Source organism: Herpailurus yagouaroundi, unplaced genomic scaffold (genome assembly GCF_014898765.1).
Source record: "Herpailurus yagouaroundi ecotype Mexico unplaced genomic scaffold, PumYag 248, whole genome shotgun sequence".
Classification (NCBI taxonomy): Eukaryota; Metazoa; Chordata; class Mammalia; order Carnivora; family Felidae; genus Herpailurus; species Herpailurus yagouaroundi.
This window is the reverse complement of record NW_024412465.1, coordinates 1,585,936-1,605,464: the sequence shown is the minus strand read 5'-3', so window position 1 is coordinate 1,605,464 and position 19,529 is coordinate 1,585,936. Positions and strand designations below refer to the sequence as shown.

Here is a 19,529-nt window from a genome sequence, read left to right as displayed (position 1 = left end):
AATGACTATACCTGGTGTTGACTGGATATACCCTGGCCTATCCAATTTACACACGTCATGCCATATCATCATCACAAAAATCCAACTGGCGACTTACTAGCTGTACAGTAGGTGTAATAAGATGAGGAAACTGAGGTTTAAAAAGAGTAGCTGATTTTTGGAAAGTCACCCAGCTAATAAGTGGCCAACGTTGGTGTCCGATCCCTGCAGCCCAATAACAGAAGCCACCATGTTATTCCGCTATTCCCGAGACTCCCAATAATATCAAGACCTGGGTGAAAGTGTATGGAGATATTTGATCACGTAGACCAAACCTCTGTAAGCATAGAGTCCACGAATGTAGAAGTTGGGTCTAAGTGTTTTCCTTTGCGTCTGTAGTTCCCGCTTATTTACATACTTCATTATAAACACAACTAACCTGAGTATCATCATCTGTGACTTGAAGATTTCAGGGATTAGCCAGTGTGCAAACAAAGTCTGAAATAATGCGGATTTATCCAGGATACGGTAACTGAAATGACTCAACACAGAGGAATCTGTTCTCTTTGATGTGAGAGAGAGGTCTTTCATGGATAGACAGAAGAGGTGGTCAAGGGTGAAGATTAAATTTTATGTGTCGGCATGGCTGGCTCTGGTGCCCAGATGTTTGGTCAGACTCTAGTGTACTTACTGCTATGATGGTCTTGTAGATGTGAGTGGCATCAATTAGCACTTGACTTTAAGGAGATTACCCTTGATAATATGAGGGGACCTCGTCCAGTCTCTTGCACACCTTCATTGCAAAACATGAAGAGTCCCAGGAGTTAGGGATTGAACTCAAAACTGTCACATAGAAATCTTGAGTTTCTAGCCTCTGAGCCTGTCCTACCAAATTCAGCTCCCACGGTCGTATAAGCCAATTTCCCAAAGGTAAAGCTCAATATACAGATACACTGGAAGGTAGATAGACAGATCTGTGGAACCTATACGGGCATCTCTCTACCTACCTACGTGTCATCAATGAGTCTGTCCTCTATTGATCGATCGATCAGTTGATCTATCATCTATCCTATTGGTTTTGTTTCTCTGGGAAACCTGATGATACATCCAGTGTGACAAGAGATGGAGCAAGGTTACGGAGAGCTTATAGGTGAAACTCCCGTTTCCACAACAGCTTTCTTTCAAGTTGACAAAGGCTTGATTACTCACATCTGGGGCTTCGGTCTGGACACGTTCACAGTATTTCTTCTTTGATTTTGGTGTGCTCTTGTCTTTGTTTATCTATCTTCACCATCAAATATTTCTTTTTTTCTCCTGATCCGTTTGCTTTCTTCTCTAAATTTCGTCGGTAATTCTATACTCTTCTAATTGCTTCAGAACACTTGTGCAGTATAACTTCCCGACAAGAAGCACTATTTACCACTGCAATATGCCAGTTGAGAAGCATGGTTTCCTGGGATCCCAGGAGGTGAACACATGCTTTGGCTCCAATGGATTCAGGGGATAATCATGTTCGGTGGTATTAATTATGCGGTTGGTACCTAAACATCGTTTGTATGTCCATGAGCCACCCAGCCAGGCATGAATGCTAATGGGCGTGCCTTATTTACCACAGGGATACCTAATCATTGTTTTATTGCAAATTTCATCTGTACCTTTGGATTACAAACTCAACTGTTAACTCAGAATGTTAATGTTTACAAAAGTAATATAGCTTTATTATTTCATCAAAGATCCCTCAATAAAATTTAATAAAGCTTTGGTGCCAGTTAAATCTCTTTGCAGAAACGTGGCTCTTGCAATTTATGATTTGACGGCGAAAACAGCAAGCTTTTAATCTCTATAAATGTCTTAGGTTATTTTCCTTCAATATTCCATAGCTAAGAAAAGCATTACCTTTTTCCTGTCCAGTTAATGTGTGCTTGAAGTATTAACGGAAGAGATAGATCCCTACGAGAGAAAGAGCATATATAACAAAGATAGGTGAATATTTAATAAGATAGGTAGAAAATATATTACAAAATCAAGTACGAAATTTTATTGTTTCCTAGAGTGTCCTTTTTCTTTTAAAATCTTCTTTGTAAATTATTTTTCTTCATTCCCTGTGCTGCTTAAATTTTCTCTGATGTCTTTGCAATGATATTGCTGTGCAGATACCTAAATTATGTCAGATCTACAGATCACGTGAGAATGTAGCCATAGCAACGGACAGGCCAGGTAATGGTTCTGATTTTATATAGATTCATGAGCCCTTAAAATTAGACCTTTTCCATTTTAAGAAAAAAAAAAAAAAGAAACGTTTCTACCCTTAAGAATTAGGAATACTGAGTAGTTTTACCCTTTACAATCATATGTACGAATGATTGTATTACAATTATTGCGAGAGTAAAATGCAGTGAATAAAATATAGATTCTATTGTGAAAATGTCAGAAGTGTAAATTGTACATCAAAATAGAAAATTTGTAAACCTCACTCCCTCACATTAGTGGAAAGAGTGGTCTAAATTATATTGCAATTTAAAGGTTTCCCATTTTAAAAATGTGTACAATATATGAAAGAGAACTTTGCAAAGATAACATTTTGCTAGGCAATGTCTAAATCTCATGAACTCTCAATTAGATCAGCAATAATGAGATGTTCTCTTAGGAGGGGAATGTCTTAATTAGTGAGTGCAGCTTAATCTGGTGTTTGCAGAAGTGGCTTTATATCAAGTGTGGAACCTGCATTAACACCTGATTTTCCTCTACCTATGCTATCCTTTCTGATGCACAAGGAACTCTCCAGTATAACATCTGAAGAGTATGAGTTCCCGATGTAAACTTCTGAGGACTTATTTACGGTGCACATGTTCCAGGGCAGTATTTCAAACAAAAACGTTAACATCAAGAAAGTATTCATGTTGTGACCAACTCATTTTCCTCCTTGAAAATTGCCATCTCATCTGCATAAAGAAATAACGTTTAATTTTAAAACCTCTACCAGTTCATGCCACCCTAAATTATTCTCATCACACCCTCCTCTTAATGATCCATTACTCTTAAGAATCAGTATTCATGCCGGGACCTTAAATTCATATTACTAACTACAAAAAGCTACTCTGAAAGGATTGCTGTATGATCCCAACTCTGTGACATTCTGGAAAAGGCAAAACAATGGAGACAACAAAAATATCAGTCGTTGTCACGGCACAAATAGAGCACGGAGAGTTTGGAGGGGGGGCAATCGTAAAGACTCCGTATGGTATTATAATGAGGCATATATGTCGTTATAAATTTGTCCAGACGCAAAGAATGTTGTGCGAATGCTAACATAATCTGCGGATTTGGGGTGATAATGATGCATCGGTGATGTTTCATCAGTGGTAACAGATGCGCCGCTCTAGTGGGGATGGAATGTCCCTGTAAAGGATTAGGGGGGTTATGAGAAATCTCTGTGCCGCCCCCCTCAGTTTTGTTGCAAACTTAATACTGCCCTTAAAAAATAAGGCCTTTTAAGAGCAGTTTTAAGTTTGCAACAAAGTTCAACCGACTGAGTTTGCAGTCAGATTCTCAATCGATTGGGCCACCCAGGCGCCTGAGGACATTTTTATTTGACGTAAGTTTTTAATTTTAATTCCAGTATGAGAGAAACTGGGGGGGAAAAAGCTAGGGGAATACACTTTCCTCCAGCATTTTATACTTTGGGGCTCTGTGTTCCAGTCTTCGTGAGTTGGGGACATGAGGCGAGGTTAAGGGCAACCAGGAATGTTTACCCCCAAGCGTGCAGCGTTGTTGAGCAGGACGATGGATTCTGTTTTTGTGTGACCTGTGGTGCCTATCACGTGTCGGCACCCGTCACCCTTCCAGGTAAACACAGAGTCCTGATTTTTAAATGCTGAGTTAACACTTTTGACATAAAACACACTCATCAACCATCAGTCTCATGCCAGCAAAAGTCCTAGTCAGTAGACTTTTCTTTCTGCATGTGCCCTGTTCCATTAGTTAAAATGCAGTCAGTTCCTCCTTAGTTTGTAAGCCCAAAACAAGTTGTCAATAAGTTTCCCTGCACCCTATTTATTCCCTGGGCTTTGTAGCTGGTATGTGATGCCCTCTGTCTACGGGAAATGGCTATTTCTTTTCCAGTCTTAAATAATTAACCAGTGTGATTTTCCACCTTCCTCTGCTGCCTGAGCACATGCCAATTGTGAACATCCATTTTGTTTCCGGTGACTTCTTTCCTAGCCCTCATCCAGTAAAAATCACATGCTCACGTATATTTCAAACAGTACATGGTTAGATTTGTTTCAAAATCCCGTCTACTTTCAGAGAAAAAGCTTTGGACTATAAATCCATTTGAGGGAGGGAGAAAATGCAAAATCATTTTTTTTTTCTTTTGGCTCTTATGCTTCAAATCTAAAAGTCATTAATTTTTAATTTTCATCCTGAAAGCATGTTCTTTCCCATCTATATACAGTGCCCGAGCGTATCAGGGAATTTTAAGCATTGGAGACAAAAAGTTTTTTGTTTCTCTTTTTGTTCTTTTAATAATACTCAGTTGAAACTATCTGGTTAAAGAAAGGCTTTGGGAGCGATCACGTCTGTGTATGGTGGTCACAGCTCTCTTTGGTATCTATTATTTAGCATATCCTATATGGGAAAATGCATTTTGTGCTTGGGGTTTTGATGCTGATTTTTCAAAAGGATGTTTTGAGTCGGGGTTCCACTTCTACCGAATCGTAGTTGCCAGGATGCGCGTCCTTAGGTCCCCCTCGTGCAGCTTCGGACGTGCTGCAGTGGGTACTAGTGAGTCCCGTAACCTCAGACGCTTCCTGATCTCCCCAGTCTCTCTGTGCTGCTGATCCCACTGAATGCCCCCCACTGGAGAAGAGCGGTGGCGGGGTTTAGGAACAGACAGCTTACAGGAAAGGAGGACATGCCATGCGCCAAACACAATAAGGAACTAGCTGTCCTTGTGTTTGGTTTGTCCCCATTCCCCTGCCCCCCTTGCTTTTTCCCCAATCCTGTTCCTGGCTCGTCCCTCTGGGTCTAGTGCTGTTCTCTGTTCTGGATCTGAGTTGCCTCTCCTGGGCTTTCTCCCTCAGGTGCATATTCTCCCACCAGCCCCTGAGTCCCCTTTCCCCAATTCCCTCCCTCTCCCAGTCTAAAGCTACCATCAGGCTAAATTTTAAGAAATTAAGATCACTGAAATGATTTGTGTAAAAGAGGGTAGCTTAAATGTAAATTAGAATAAATGCAGATAGCATAAAAATTGACTTAATTTTGAGTGTTCTTTCGAAGCATTTTCTTACCATCTGAAAATCTTTTTCAAGGCTTGGTTCCAAGGCCACTCCCCTCCCCCCCCCCCACCTTCACGCCCCACCCTTGTTGGAGTGAATCACTCCTGATTTAGCACTAAACATATAGCTTTCTCTTTGTTTCTTTTTTCTTTGTTTGTTTTACTTCTGTTGTGCATTTTATCCTGAGAGACTTAGTTGTTTGCCTGTCCTGATTTATAGAAGCTGCCAGAGGGCAGAGGTGAAATTGCACATTCTCTTACCATTTTCCGACAGTTGTGATAGAACCAACAGCTCCCTTTTTTAGACACAGATTTCTATCTTAAAACCCCTTGCCTTCACCCCCACCATACCTCCATGCTGCCCCACACTGTAGTAGAAAACTGGATTTTTTTTAATGTTTGCATCCCCAAGTTTATAGACCTGAATTAAAATCTGTTGATGTTGTGCATTTGACACTTTTTAATGCACAGCTTTTTTTAATGTTTTATTTACTTACTTATCTTGAGAGAGAGAGAAGGGGCAGAGAGTGGGGGGAGAGAAAGAATCCCAAGCAGGCTCCGCACTATCAGTGCGCAGAGCGCGATGTGGGGCTCGAACTCCCAATCCGTGAAATCATGACCTGAGCTGAAGTCGGATGCTTAACCGACTGAGCCTTCCCAGGCTCCCCTAAACAATTTTTAATTAAATGTTTGCAATTTAATGAAACTGTTACGTTTGTGAAATCATTTTCATCCATCCAGTGAAATATCAAAAAAAAAAATCTACCTAAAACTTTTGCTCCTCTTAAAAAATGATATTTTGAACAACTTTGTGATATAAATACACAAAGATAGCTTGCTTCTGCAAAAACATGGGTTTTTGTTCTTTGCAGCAACTTTAATAGTTAGATTTTTCCTAATCAGATGATTGACTTACCCTGTTTTCTATTTTTGGGTTGTTGCTAACTGAGTCATCTTGAGCTATTTTTAACTTTTGCAAAGTTTATGCAGAAGCCCTAAAATTGGGAAAGAAAGGCATTGTGTTAACAATGTCTGTTTTCCCAGAGTATAGCGAAACTTTGCTTGTAGAAGTTTAATTTGCAAGGCACAATTTATAACACTATAAAGAGACATTTCTCATGAAAGCAAGAGCCCCATCATTTCTTTTCTCCTTCGACATCTGCAGAGTGAGAGTAAATATTTCTTAATTTAGAGGTAGGTGAGGCTGTTTTTCAAGCGAATCCCCTAAATTAATCGTCAGGAGTAGGCGTTATGTCCTCTATCACATGTCTGCCTTAAATATAGTACCTGCAGAGATGAAGCAAACATAAAAATAGCTTCCGCTTTAAATAGGTGATATTGTCTCATATAGAAAAGATGAGTCTCGTTGGTGATGTAAAAGTAGCTGTGGTTTATACTTGTAGATTTTCAGTGGCTTTATTTTCTTCATAGAGTTCTTCATTTGGAATGTAATTAATGGAGAGACTTAGCTTTGCCCTTCAAAAGCTTTTCATTTTTCTAGTAGGATTGAATCACTTGCTAATAATGAACAGTGCTATATTTCTGGCTACCTATTCATCTATTTTCTGTCTAAATCATTGATTTATCTATAGCCTGTCTTGTCCTAGAAGCCTCAAAGGTGATAACACATCTTAGGAAATGGTATCCTTACTTATATGTAATCCTCAGTTTGAAGATGTGAGACTATGGCAGTATCCAGGTTAAGAGGTCAAGGAATGACTCCACATGAGAAATGTGATTCTGGTTATATATTCAACCAAATAGCCAGTATCCAAAATATTTCCGTGAGATTTACATGTTGTCATGTGCACAACGTGCTACATGCACGTGTTGATAGCAGATCTGCAAGGCCAACCTCATTTGGCTCCCTCTCATGTACTTACCTGGCCTGTTAGGTAGAGGGATCATGTCTCTTGTGGCTTCCTGTCTTGGTGGGCTCAGGCTGCCATAACCAAATTCCGCAGGCTTCAAGAATAGAAATGTATTTTCTCACAGTTCTGGAGACTGAAGTCTGAGATCAGGAAACCAGCCCTACGGGATCTGAGTCTATCCATGTTGCTATGGCAAAGCACTATTGACGGATGACTTATAAACTGGTAGGACTATCGTCTTCATGGTTCTAGAATCTGGGAAGTGTGAGAACAAGGTGCTGGCAAATTCGGCGTCTGGTGACGACCACTTCCTGGTTTATAGATGGCCATTTTCTTGCTGTGCCCTCACATGGCGGGAGGGAAGAGGGTGTTCCCTGGTGTCTGTTTCATAGGCGTGGACCCCCCCATGACCTAATCACTTCCCAGAGGACCACCTCACATACCATCACGTTGGGAGTTAGGATTTTAAGGTTTTGTTTTTTATTTTTTGAAAGTAGGCTCCATGCCCAACATGGGCTGCAACTCCCAACACTGAGATCAAGAGTCACATGCTCTACCAACTGAGCCAGCCACGTGCCCCAGCTGAATTTGGCGGGGGGCGGGGGGCAGGGGGGATGCAAACTTTGCATTGTGGTGGAAAGAAACATCTCTGGTGTCTCTTCCTTCTTCACAAGGGCCCATCCTTATGACCTCATCTAAACTTACTCAGATACCATGGGCCCATCTCCAACTCAGATCACACTACTGGGGGTCAAGAGGTTAATCTGAATTTTTGGGTCCCCCAATTCAGTCCATAGCACCTCCATTTTAGATGAAATTTTAGTCTCACACTTTGAGGTCTGTTCTTTGCTTCTAACATGTAAGACTGAGAGATAGAACATAAAAAATAATGGAAGGTCCTGCCACGAGTCTGTGAAATGGCCCATCCCTTCCTGAAACAAAAATATTCGTGTTGAATGTTTCTGTTTCACTCCTTTTGGAACTTCACCCTCTCCGTTAATATTTTACTACATTTGTCCGCACGACTATTTATTTTGCCTTTATTGAGGAAGACTTTCAATAATTAAACAAAATGTTCTAGGAAACATAACAAAATACAACAAAAATGTTCTAGGAAAAAGTTAAAAGGCATCAAACGTTCAAAAGTGTTTTCCCCTCCAAAAGTAATTGCCTGCACAGCCGGAACGAAAGTGGGATTTCCTACAATAATAAAAGCTTCCCTTACTGGGAAGGAAAGCTATTGTTTGTTTTCTAGTCCATTCTGCTATGTCTGGGAGCAGTTTCCTCTTCCAAGTGACAGGACCGGTTCTGTATCTCAGCCACAGCATGGGACGTATCTGTTCCCGGAACGTCCACACACAGATAAGGGGCTGCTGTTCAGGTCACTGCACGTTTTCTGTAGGGGCTCTTTCCCAGATGCATCTTAGTCTCTTATTTTTCCTTCAACAGGTGCTCGTGAACTGCGTATTGCAACCTTTTCTTGAAAACGTAACCAAGTGGTCTGTTATGGAGGTACCACATTTTTAAATAAGCTCTGTTATTTTTTTCGTAGAAAATACATCACACGTTGAGTTGATCAACAGTACGCTTTGACCACAGAAAGGCTGTTGAGAAAGACGCAAAAAGGATGAAGTAGGTTCAGTTCTCCAATCGTGAGGCTCAGAAACAGGGATTGCTCTTTCATTATTTCCAGCACATCCTCTTTACAAGCATAGGAATGTATTAATTGAATACGTGTAGTCACAAGAGAACGCAAGGATGAAATTCTTTAAAACACACACATGCACGCACATGCACACACACACGAGGGTGTTTCTTAGAGAAATCCACACCTATCTTGCACGTTGAGGGTTTTTTCCAGCTGTTTGTCTAGCCGAATAATACACAAACATGTCATTCGTGACACTCAAGAGGGAGAATGAGCAAAATAATGTTATTGTACATGAATGCTGCTTTCAGAGATGCAAATTAACCTATCCGTTGTTGTTTCTTTTTTTGTCACTTGGACAAAGCAATAGCATAAAATATTACTCTGTCAAAATGTCTTTTGGGGGGAGAACGCTTAATTGATTCAGGGCCAGGGAAGCTGCACCATGTGCAAAAGAGAAAGGCACACGTATAACCAAAGGCACAGGTGTGGGAGTTAATGTTGAAAACCATCAGCCCAGCAGTTAGGATGTCCATTCTCCTGCAATCCCCAAAGAGCGCCTGTCAGTCCAGACTCATTTTGAACTTGGAATTGAAGAAATGCCAATGAATTTCGGCTTAACCAAAGAGTGGTATACCTTTGAAGACTGACATGTAGAGTCACTAATCCCATTATGTGTTAGTCCTTCGCATAAATGTTATTGCCTTTCGGTCACTTCCTTTGTTGCTCCATATACAGTCAATGGAATTCATTATAAGGGATCAAAAACTTTAACCATTCTGTTGCTTCTTTGTAAGCACCTCAAGAGTGATTCTGCAACGTCTCCATCCTGCTTTGCAATCCGTGGCGGTGCTCATTTCTAGGAGAAAAAAGAAAAGATGCACATTCACCAGCTCATGGTCTTGAGAGGAGCTAAGAAGTTTATTCCTACCCCTTCTAGCCCAGCAGCATATGTTACCATAGCCAAAGGCAGACCTCCGGGACAGCACATCACACAGCCAGCAGAGCCAAAGCCAGAATGGGACTCCATGCTCCGGCCCTTCCTCTTTTTTCACTTCCCACCTGCTGTGGCCAGCTAGATGTCTAAATACAAGAGTCTAAGTTTCCACATCAGACAGAACGGGTTTTATTTTTGGTCCCTCTTCTAACCTTGGCAATCGACTCAACCTCTGGGGCTCAGTTTCTTCTTTTATAAAAGTGATGTGTCAATGCCTACCTTACAGGGGAGCCGTGAGGATTCACCAGTGGACATACATAAACAGCTAAGCAGAAATGTCAGGCCTTGGGGAAGGGTGATAGAATCATAAGTGCCTTTTCTTGGGGTACATGCACCCCAATGTTTATAGCAGTGCTATCGACAATAGCCAAAGTATGGAAAGAGCCCAAATGGCCATCAGTGGGTGAATGGATAAAGAAGATGTGGTATATACACATATATATATATGTGTATACACACACACACACACACACACACACACACACACACACAATGGAGTATTACTCGGCAACCAAAAAGAATGAAATCTTGCCATTTGCAACGATGTGGATGGAACTGGAAGGTAGTATGCTAAGCGAAATTAGAGAAAGACAAATGCCATATGACTTCACTCATATGAGGAGTTTAAGAGACAAAACAGATGAACATAAGGGAAGGGAAGCAAAAATAATATACAAACAGGGAGGGGGACAGAACATAAGAGACTCTTAAACACAGAGAACAAACTGATGGTTGCTGGAGGGGTTGTGGGTGGGGTGGTGGGGTAAATGGGTGATGGGCATTAAGGACGATGCTTGTTGGGATGAGCACTAGGCGTTGTACACAGGGGATGAATCCCTGGATTCTACTGCAAACATTATTGCACTAGATGCTAACTAACTGGGATGTAAATTTAAAAATAAATAAATAAAATTAATGAAAGTTGCTCTAAAAAAAAAAAGCAGTGCCTTTTCTCTTCGGATCCCCATGGGGACATGGCCATCTTGACCAAGCCTTCCCTGACTGATACTGTGTAAGTCAAGATGTTCTAGAGCAACAGCCCCAAGATGTTCTAGAATCAGAACTGTTGGCAGCAAATACAGCAATGGCCTTGGGATCCGTATCTGACTGCACACAGGAGCTTGCAGACATAACCGGTTTTAAACCAAGTGGAAATTAATTTTATTTTGACAGTATTCTAAAACTCTCCCACTCCAACCAAGGCCAAATCCTCAAATTCATGGATTTTCCACAGGTATATCATCAATGGTTTCTCTTCATCCCCAAAGCTTTCCTTCCAAGGATGATCCCCCAGCAAGGGAATTGTACCGCTGGAGGGAGAAAAAAACATGAAAAACAGAAAAACAAAAAACAGAAAACATGAGGCCCGACGCTGTATAGTTCCGCAGGGTAACTTGAAAGGAAAGTGCCAATTTTCACCGACAGGTTTCTAACCCACCCTCACGAGGTGATCTTGTTCTTACCCATCTGGTGAGCAGGTGAAATCATGGTGGCTTCATTATTAGCGTCTGCACCCCAGCACGCTACCTTAAGTGTGACGAGCGTCAGCCTGCTAATTTGCTTAGAGCAAGAGGAAAGTGTCTTTCCTAGTGGACGTGGGAAACAGGCGCTCTGCCTTATTGTTCTCGCGAAACCTTATGGTTTCCGAATTTAAACCACCCTGTGAGGTCTGTTGAGGGCTGTGGAATGTGGACTGTCTTTACTCAACAGAGAATTCACTCCCTTCGTAGCTCTTTCTGCCCATCCGTTCTGTCCCTGTGTTTTAATAAAAATCACCTTTGGGGTGCCTGGGTGGCTCAGTTGGTTAAGCATCCAACTTTGGCTCGGGTCATGGCTCACAGTCCATGGGTTCGAGCCCCACATCGGGCTCTGTGCTGACAGCTCAGAGCCTGGAGCCTGCTTTGAGTTCTGTGTCTCCCTTTCTCTCTCTGCCCCTCCCCTACTCTCTTTCTCTCTCTCTCTCAAAAAGGAATAAACATTTTTAAAAAATAAACAACAGAAAAAACACCCTTTTTTTGCCCAAAAAAAAAAAAAAAAAAAAAAAAAAAAAGATTTCGCTCTCCTATTTTGTCATCAGTGATTAAAGCAAAAGCCAAGCCTTTCTCAGAGTGTTTGAGCCCAGAGTGAAAGATAGTGACTATGGAGGAGGCTGTATTTTCTGGAAGTAATACTGTCCAGCCTTCAGATGCTTTTCTCTAAATCTGGCTAGTTCTTTCCTTTCCAAGAAAATTCCATTCTTTGTTCGTGTCCCCTATCTCAAGACCTCAGAACAGTGTATGGTTCTCCTGTGTGCTTGATTTATAAAGTTATATGCATCTCTTTAGAGAAATTTCTGAATCTGTGCAATTGAAATGGTTTTACTTAACACTTAGAGTCCCTTCTGACTGCTGGGCTCAGTGTCAAATGCTCAACTTGCGTTAATTCTTTCCATCTGTAGGACAACCACATTCCTTAGCCATTCATGTCCCCCCATCTGCAGATGGACATATAGAGGTACATACAGACTGGTTAATTTGTATTTCATCAGGAATACTGCTTCGATGGTCACAGTCTGGTGTGTCTTTCCAAACCAGGGCTCTGAATGCTTGTTCCCTCCACATCGCCCTGTGAAAGTGTTAGGACACGACTTGGGTGGTCCTTACCTCCACTTAGGTAATCACACTCTCATCTCTTGCAGTGATGGGCAAAATCTTATTCTTCCGCCCACTAACTTCCATCAGCCACCATCATTCTTCAGGTAAGCCTTATACCTTATCATTCCCTAGTTTGAGCCTTGTAAGCTGCTTGGATGAAGGGTTGCATTGGGTGTGATAATCCAGGGGCAATTATTGAGTGAACACTTAGCTTTCAGAAGGAGGATATAAGTCCTGAGAGGTATGGAGCCTTCCACAGGCTTTGGGTGGGTAAGATCCTGCTCGAAGTCAACCCTCTGCCTTCTGTCTCTCACAGCATGGGCTAATCTGGTCTGAGAATCAAACCTATTTCAAGGCTGAGACAAATATAGTCCTCCAAAATGTTTTTCTAATTCTGTGTGTGTTATCTATAGAAGTGTAAATGGTTCACAGCAAGGAACTGCTTTTCAGAGAAAGACATATGAGATACAGGAATCTCTAGATTTACCTGTACCTTAACTTTGAAAAGGGGAAACATTTAAGACAGAATTTCTTTCTGAAGAGTCATTTGGAAAAGTTTTTAGATCTTCCTGATTCACAACCATCATTCTCAGGAATTGAGATTATTTTGTAATTAGAATGTTTGAACTGACTTTATTCTTCCAGACTGCAAAAATACAAAGGCATTCGTAGCGTGTAGGAAGAGAAAAGGACAAGATGAATGTACAGATGACCAAACAAACGAAAAACACCCAGAAACCCCAAACGCAATGACCACGTTTAAATTTGCATTGAAGTTATGAAAGAACGGAACAGACATTTTAAAAAATCAATTTGCAGGGGCGCCTGGGTGGCGCAGTCGGTTAAGCGTCCGACTTCAGCCAGGTCACGATCTCGCGGTCCGTGGGTTCGAGCCCCGCGTCGGGCTCTGGGCTGATGGCTCGGAGCCTGGAGCCTGTTTCCGATTCTGTGTCTCCCTCTCTCTCTGCCCCTCCCCCGTTCATGCTCTGTCTCTCTCTGTCCCAAAAATAAAAATAAAAAACGTTGAAAAAAAAAAAAGTTTAAAAAAAAAATCAATTTTCTGGCATATAAATATGTGGGCACTTTCCCAGACTGTGTAAAAATAGGGAAAATAGACTTACACGGAAAGAGATTAAGATTATAAATGACAAAGAAGACAATCAATTTATAATTAGTGTTCTTGAAGGTGGTTTGAAACCACATGGAGCAGAAATGATAGTTAGGGTTTGTGACGAAAGAAGAGTTCACCAGAGTGAGAGAACAACATGATTCCAGCTTGAATGGGTTCACTAAGGGTTCTGGTAAAGTTAATCAAAACAGAAGCAAACCAAGACAGGCTGTGTCATTATGATTTAAATACAAAACATCTGTAAATACGCCACAAACAAGGCAGGTGGGACATAAAGGAAGCAACCCTGGGCTGATCTCCATCTGCTCCGGAACACCAGATACTAAATGGTCCCGTGACATCTACAGACCGTCAAGGGGTCAGTATTTGTGAGCCAGGAATTCAACCTAAGATTCTCCTTGACTGGGAAGGCAATGTAAAAAAAATAATCTCAAGCATGCTGTGGTTCGTGGTATGTCCCATATAAGTAGCTTTTCTGGAAAAAAAACAAACAAACAAACAAACAAGTACATGAAAATATGTTCTCGTGTACCAGGATAGAGGTTAAGATAGTGAATATAAAATTGTTCCTGATAATGAGCCACTAATTGAATTATTCAGCTTACTAGACAATTATTGAAAATGTGGTTGTAATTGAAAGGGTGAACTCAATGCAATGGTAGAAAAGGATTAAATGGGAAAAAGTAGTTATGTAGTAATTGCTCTTGTTTGTGTACCTTCTAGAAGCCACTCACTATATCTTGGAATTCATATTGTCATCTGTTTTCAGGCTTGTGATGAGCGTATGAGTTCTATATCATAGCCCAAACACATAGAGACAAAATACACATGATGTCATGTCCCCACGATGACATGGCTGTCTGTAAGTACTATATTCAGGATGACAACAAAAAACATATGCTGACTAATTAATTACATTACTCCTCTAATTGACAAAAAATCTAGACCAGCGGTTTCTAAATGTGTCTTTGTATCGGAAATACCGTGGGAACATCAAAATGTAGTGATGCCAGCCTGCCACTCAGAGATCTTGATTTTATTTTCTGGTTGTGTCACATGGTGTTTGGAGTTTTAAAAAAATCATTGGATGATTCTCAGGTGCATACAAAATTGGGCACCTCTCATCTAGACAGTAGTAATAGTATCTGATATACTCCACAAAGACCAGGATTTTGTGTGAGAGGAACAGAAAGAAGTTTATATCTGTCTTTAGTTCAGTGAGGAATAATCTTCACTTGTTGGGGTGTTGTTCATTTTGATAATTAAAAGTTGCTTGAAAAACACTTAATTGGCTTCAGGGAACTCATTGGTGGGAAATGGTGAAAGACTCGAAAGGGGATGTTCCCATGGAATGGGGTTGAGCTAGGTTAGCGATGCTCACTTGGAGGGTGACTGTGCCTCCAGCAGACACCTGGCAATGTTGGAGGCCTTCTGGATTATGACTAGAGAGCGAGGAGGGACCTGGAAGCTGGCCTTTAGCATCTAGAAGAAGGCAGAGATGCTAATGAAAATCTAGGGGGAAGGCATGGGTTTCCACTAGAGAGCATATGATGTAAGTCCTAAGGATGTGTGATGGTTAATTTTATCTGTCAACTTGATTAGGCCACAGGATGATCAGATACTTGGTTATATATTATCTCTGGGTGTGTCTGTAGGGTGTTTCCGGATGAGATTAGCATTGGAATTGGTTGACTCATTATAGCAGATGGCCCTCCCCAATGTGAGTGGGCATCACCCAATCTGTTGAGGGCAGGAACAGAACAAAAAGCTGGAGGAAAGGAGAATTCACTCCTCCTGCCCAACTGCATGGGTTGACCATCTGTCTTCTGTCCTTGGACTGGCACTTAGTAACCAGCTCCTCAGTTCTCTGGTCTTCAGACTTGGGCTGGAACTAAACACAAGCTTTCCTGTGTCTCCACCTTGCAGATGGCAGATCGTGGTACTTGTCAGCCTCCATAATCACATGAGCCATGTCTATACATATGTATGTGGTCTGGTTGGGGACTTAAGGAAACAGGCTGGTGAGAACTTCCCAACTAGCTTTAAAAGAACCTTACTGCAAACAATGCAAACCACATTTCATTCATAAGTAACCAAAGCCAAGAACCCCACCAAAAAGTTATGCAAAAAGGGACAACTAACGACTCATACAACTTAACAGTCAGTAACCTGTTAGAAGAGACTTTATCCAGGACACTTCACTTGCAGCTGTGTTCTCTGCTGAGCACTGGACACAATAACGTCTGCTAGCAACTCTGCAATATTGTGCTATTGTCAAATTGTGAGATAATTTATTCTGATAAGAAATCAGTCGGTATTATCCTTGGTATCTGCAGACCAACTGTTTGGAGCAATTCTTTCCTGAAACTCTTTCTTGGAATAATTTGTCATTTTTCTATATACCAGGGATGGGTCAAAAAGGAAATAGTATCAGAAATCTTTCAGAGAATGTATCCCAAGAAATAAGAGGGGCACTTGGGTGGCTAAGTCAGTTGAGCATCTAACTGTCGATTTCGGCTCAGGTCATGATTGCGTCGTTCATGAGATGAAGCCCCACATCGGGCTGAGAGCTGACAGCATGGAGCCTGCTTGGGATTCTCTCTCCCTCTCTCTGCCCCTCTCCTGCTGTCTCTCAGAAAGAAAGAAAAAGATGTCAGTTCAAAGTAAAAATTGATTTTCAGAATAAATTGTTAGCTATTTGCTACTTTTAATCAGCAAAGATTTAAGTTCACCAATTGACGTAGCATAATGTTATCCAGGTCTGTCTGTTTCCTTCCTTTTGAGGCTGAATAATATTCTCTTATATGTATATATATTTTCTTTATCCATTTATCTGTTGATAGACACTTGGGTTGTTTCCATATCTTGGGCACTGTGAATAGCGCTACAATGAACGTGGATGCAGCTATCTCTTCAAGATCCTGATTTCAATTCTTTTAGTTATGTACCCACAAGTGGGATAGCTGGATACCTTGGTGGTTCTATTTTTAATTTTTTGAGGAACCCCCAAACTATTTTCCATAGTGCTCCGCCATTTTGTTGCCATTTTGAGGGTCCAGTCTCTCCTCATCCTCACCAGCAGTTAACTTTTGTGGTTTTTTTTGTTTTTTGGGTTTTTTGTTAGTTACTTTCAACTTAACAGGTGTGAGGTGATATCTCATTGTAGTTTTGATCTGTGTTTCCATGAAAGTTAGCGGTGTTGAGTAGCTTTTCCCATACCTGTGTGGCCGTTTGTGGGTTTTCTTTGGGACAATGTGCAGGAGAAAGAAGCCAGTTACAGAAGAAGTAAGCCAGTACAGAACACTGCATGATCCTACTTAAGTCATGCAGAACACTGCATGATTCTACTTAAGTCATGGAGAATACGGCATGATTCCACCTAAATGATCAGACTCATAGAATCAGAGAATAAAATGGTGGTTGCCAGGACCTGGGTGGAGGGCAAAATGGAGAGTCTGTGGTTCAATGAGTATAAAATTTCAGGTATGCAAGATGATTTAGTTCCAGAGACCGGCTGTGCAACATAGCGCCTAGAGTTAACAATATAAGGGAACTTGAAATTTTGATAAGACCGTAACTATCAGGCAAGATATTCTTACCACAAAACAAACACACACACATACACAAACCAACAGAGGGATACACAGATACTTCGGGAAGCGTTGGAGATGTCCACTTCCCTGTTGTATCCATAGATGTGCGCATATGTCCAGTGACATCAGATGGCACACAGTTAAAAAGTGCCATTTTCGAAATGTCAGCTTTAAGTCAATAAAGCTGAAAATAAATAAATAGATAAATAAATAAATTCACCCACTGAAAATATTTATAATATCAAAAGTATCAAAAGCAGAATTAGGGAGAAAATGTTACATTCAAGGCTAAGAAGATACCAAATAATTTATCTGAGAATCAATAAAAGGAAACTTTTTTTCATTTCTGAAAGCTGTAATATATCAAGAAAAGTTGTAAAAAAGCACTTTCATAAAGAAAGCTTGCCTATTTAAAAAGTCACAACTAGATAATGGAAAATTTTTCCATTTAAAAATTGTTAATCTGTATTAAAGAAATCCTGCCAAAAAGAGCTGGGAATCTTTCGTGAATTTATAGGCACTGTTTGCCAACCTGATCCAATTTTTCTCTTGTTGAAACTGCTTCATTAATTTAATGTGCAAGAAATAAATATTTGATGTGCAATTAGTTGGAGATTATTATGGCCATAATGGAACCTTTCCAAATAAACAGCTGCTCCAGCACTTTAAATGCATGAAAAGCAAGGCAGAAAATGGAAAATAGAATGACACATCAGCTCTACAGAGGAAAAAAGTTAAAATATTCAATTAGCGAGTAAGAGGGTCGCTCATTTAGAAGTTTGGTGACGGTTTATCAAAGCATAACAACAAAAATGCTACCAGCCATTTAGCCAAATATCCATCCACCTGAATCATCATGGAAATGCTCGCCTGCAGATGTAACAGGGTCTTGCCCAAGGAGAAAATATTATGGAAATAGATATTGATCCGTTCTAACAATTCTTTCAGGTGATTCATTTTTATTTATATATGGACGTATGTCAATGTGCAGTTGTTGAATTGGATTATTCTGTATTAGCACTTACACGCATGGTACAAATGCTGTTTTTCTATCCACATATAACTGTAATGATCCCACTTCGGGAGGGAATGTTCTGGAAACTTTCTGGAAATTTCACCATCGGCTGGGGTGATGTTAATTTTGAAGAAGCCTTTGACATTTCATAGCACCTGCTCAGACCCTGTGAAGGAGCTCATTTAGGTACTTCAACTCCCTGTGAGTTTTACAAAATTGTACCTTCCTTTCGAGACAACCATAAGGATTGGAGTCAGTTGTCTTTCTCCACTTCCGCACCAGGAACTACCTGAGGCAGAGATTGTGACAAATATCTCAGTATCTCCAAATCCTGATATAGTTCCTGACACAGAGTAGCTCAGTGATGTTCACTGAAAGGCTGCCTGAAGCTGTTTGCAATACAGAAGGAGGAGAGAAACGCCAAAGGGCGAGCATGATGAGCTCCACAGAAAACTGTCTGCTAAAAATAAATAGACGATGTCTTTTATGAAAAGGGGTGCAAGAAAAGGCATTCTCTTTTCTGTTCTCCTCCCCTTGGGGAGTCAACGGCAAAAGAGCAAAGGGCATTCCCGGAACTGGTAAAATTCTGGCCTGGGAGCACAGATTTGAGGATCAGAGCAGTCAGGAGTAACTGCTTACAATAACCAGTGTTTTGTATATTCTTCTAGAACACAGACTTGGGGCACGTTTATTACTTACTGGGTTCTGTTGCCCTTCCGATTAAAGTCTGCAATGCACTGCATTTTACCCTTACTGTGCTCTAAAACACGCCCTGCTCCGAGGGAGGCCAGATTCTGTTATTGTCTCAGCCTCTGCTGCCTCTGTGACCAGCACCCACTGGCACAAAGCACAGCCCTGTGGAGAAACAAAAGAGGACGTAGACGTACGTGTGTAACGCCACTTTATCCTGATGCAAAGAGCGGCCTTGTTCTACATCGACGCGGATCTTCCCTTAATAGGTAGGATTAGCGCTCCCTCTCCTGCAGTCAGTGTGGGTCTGTGATGTCACTAGGGCAGAAGTGATGTCCTGTATCTCCCACGCCTCCATACCCAAAGGTAACTCAGCGCCTGCCTCAGGCTGGTGGCATTGTCACCTTGGGACCCAGCCACCATGCTTCGGGGAAGCCAGGGGGCCACACAGACAGGTAACACGCCTGCCAGCAGCCCAGCTGAGGTCCCAGATGACCGTCCCCAGACAGGAGAGAGTCACATTTCAGATGACAGCCTCCAGCTAGGCTTCCAGCAAGCCAGCTGTCACCACGTGGAACAGAGACAAGCTACACCCCCTGAGACCAGCTCAAATCGCAGATTTGTGAAAAATAACAAAATAAATGGTTGCCGTGGATTTCAGCTGGTAAGTGTCAGAGTCTTGTTGGGGAGCAAAGCAAA

General features: G+C 41.3%; 1 pseudogene; it reads right to left on the bottom strand.

Annotated features, from left to right (window-relative positions):
* LOC121020200 (trifunctional enzyme subunit beta, mitochondrial-like) overlaps positions 1–19,253 on the bottom strand; it is an 86,844-nt pseudogene extending 67,591 nt beyond the window's left edge.
* Between the last annotated feature and the right edge of the window lie 276 nt (positions 19,254–19,529).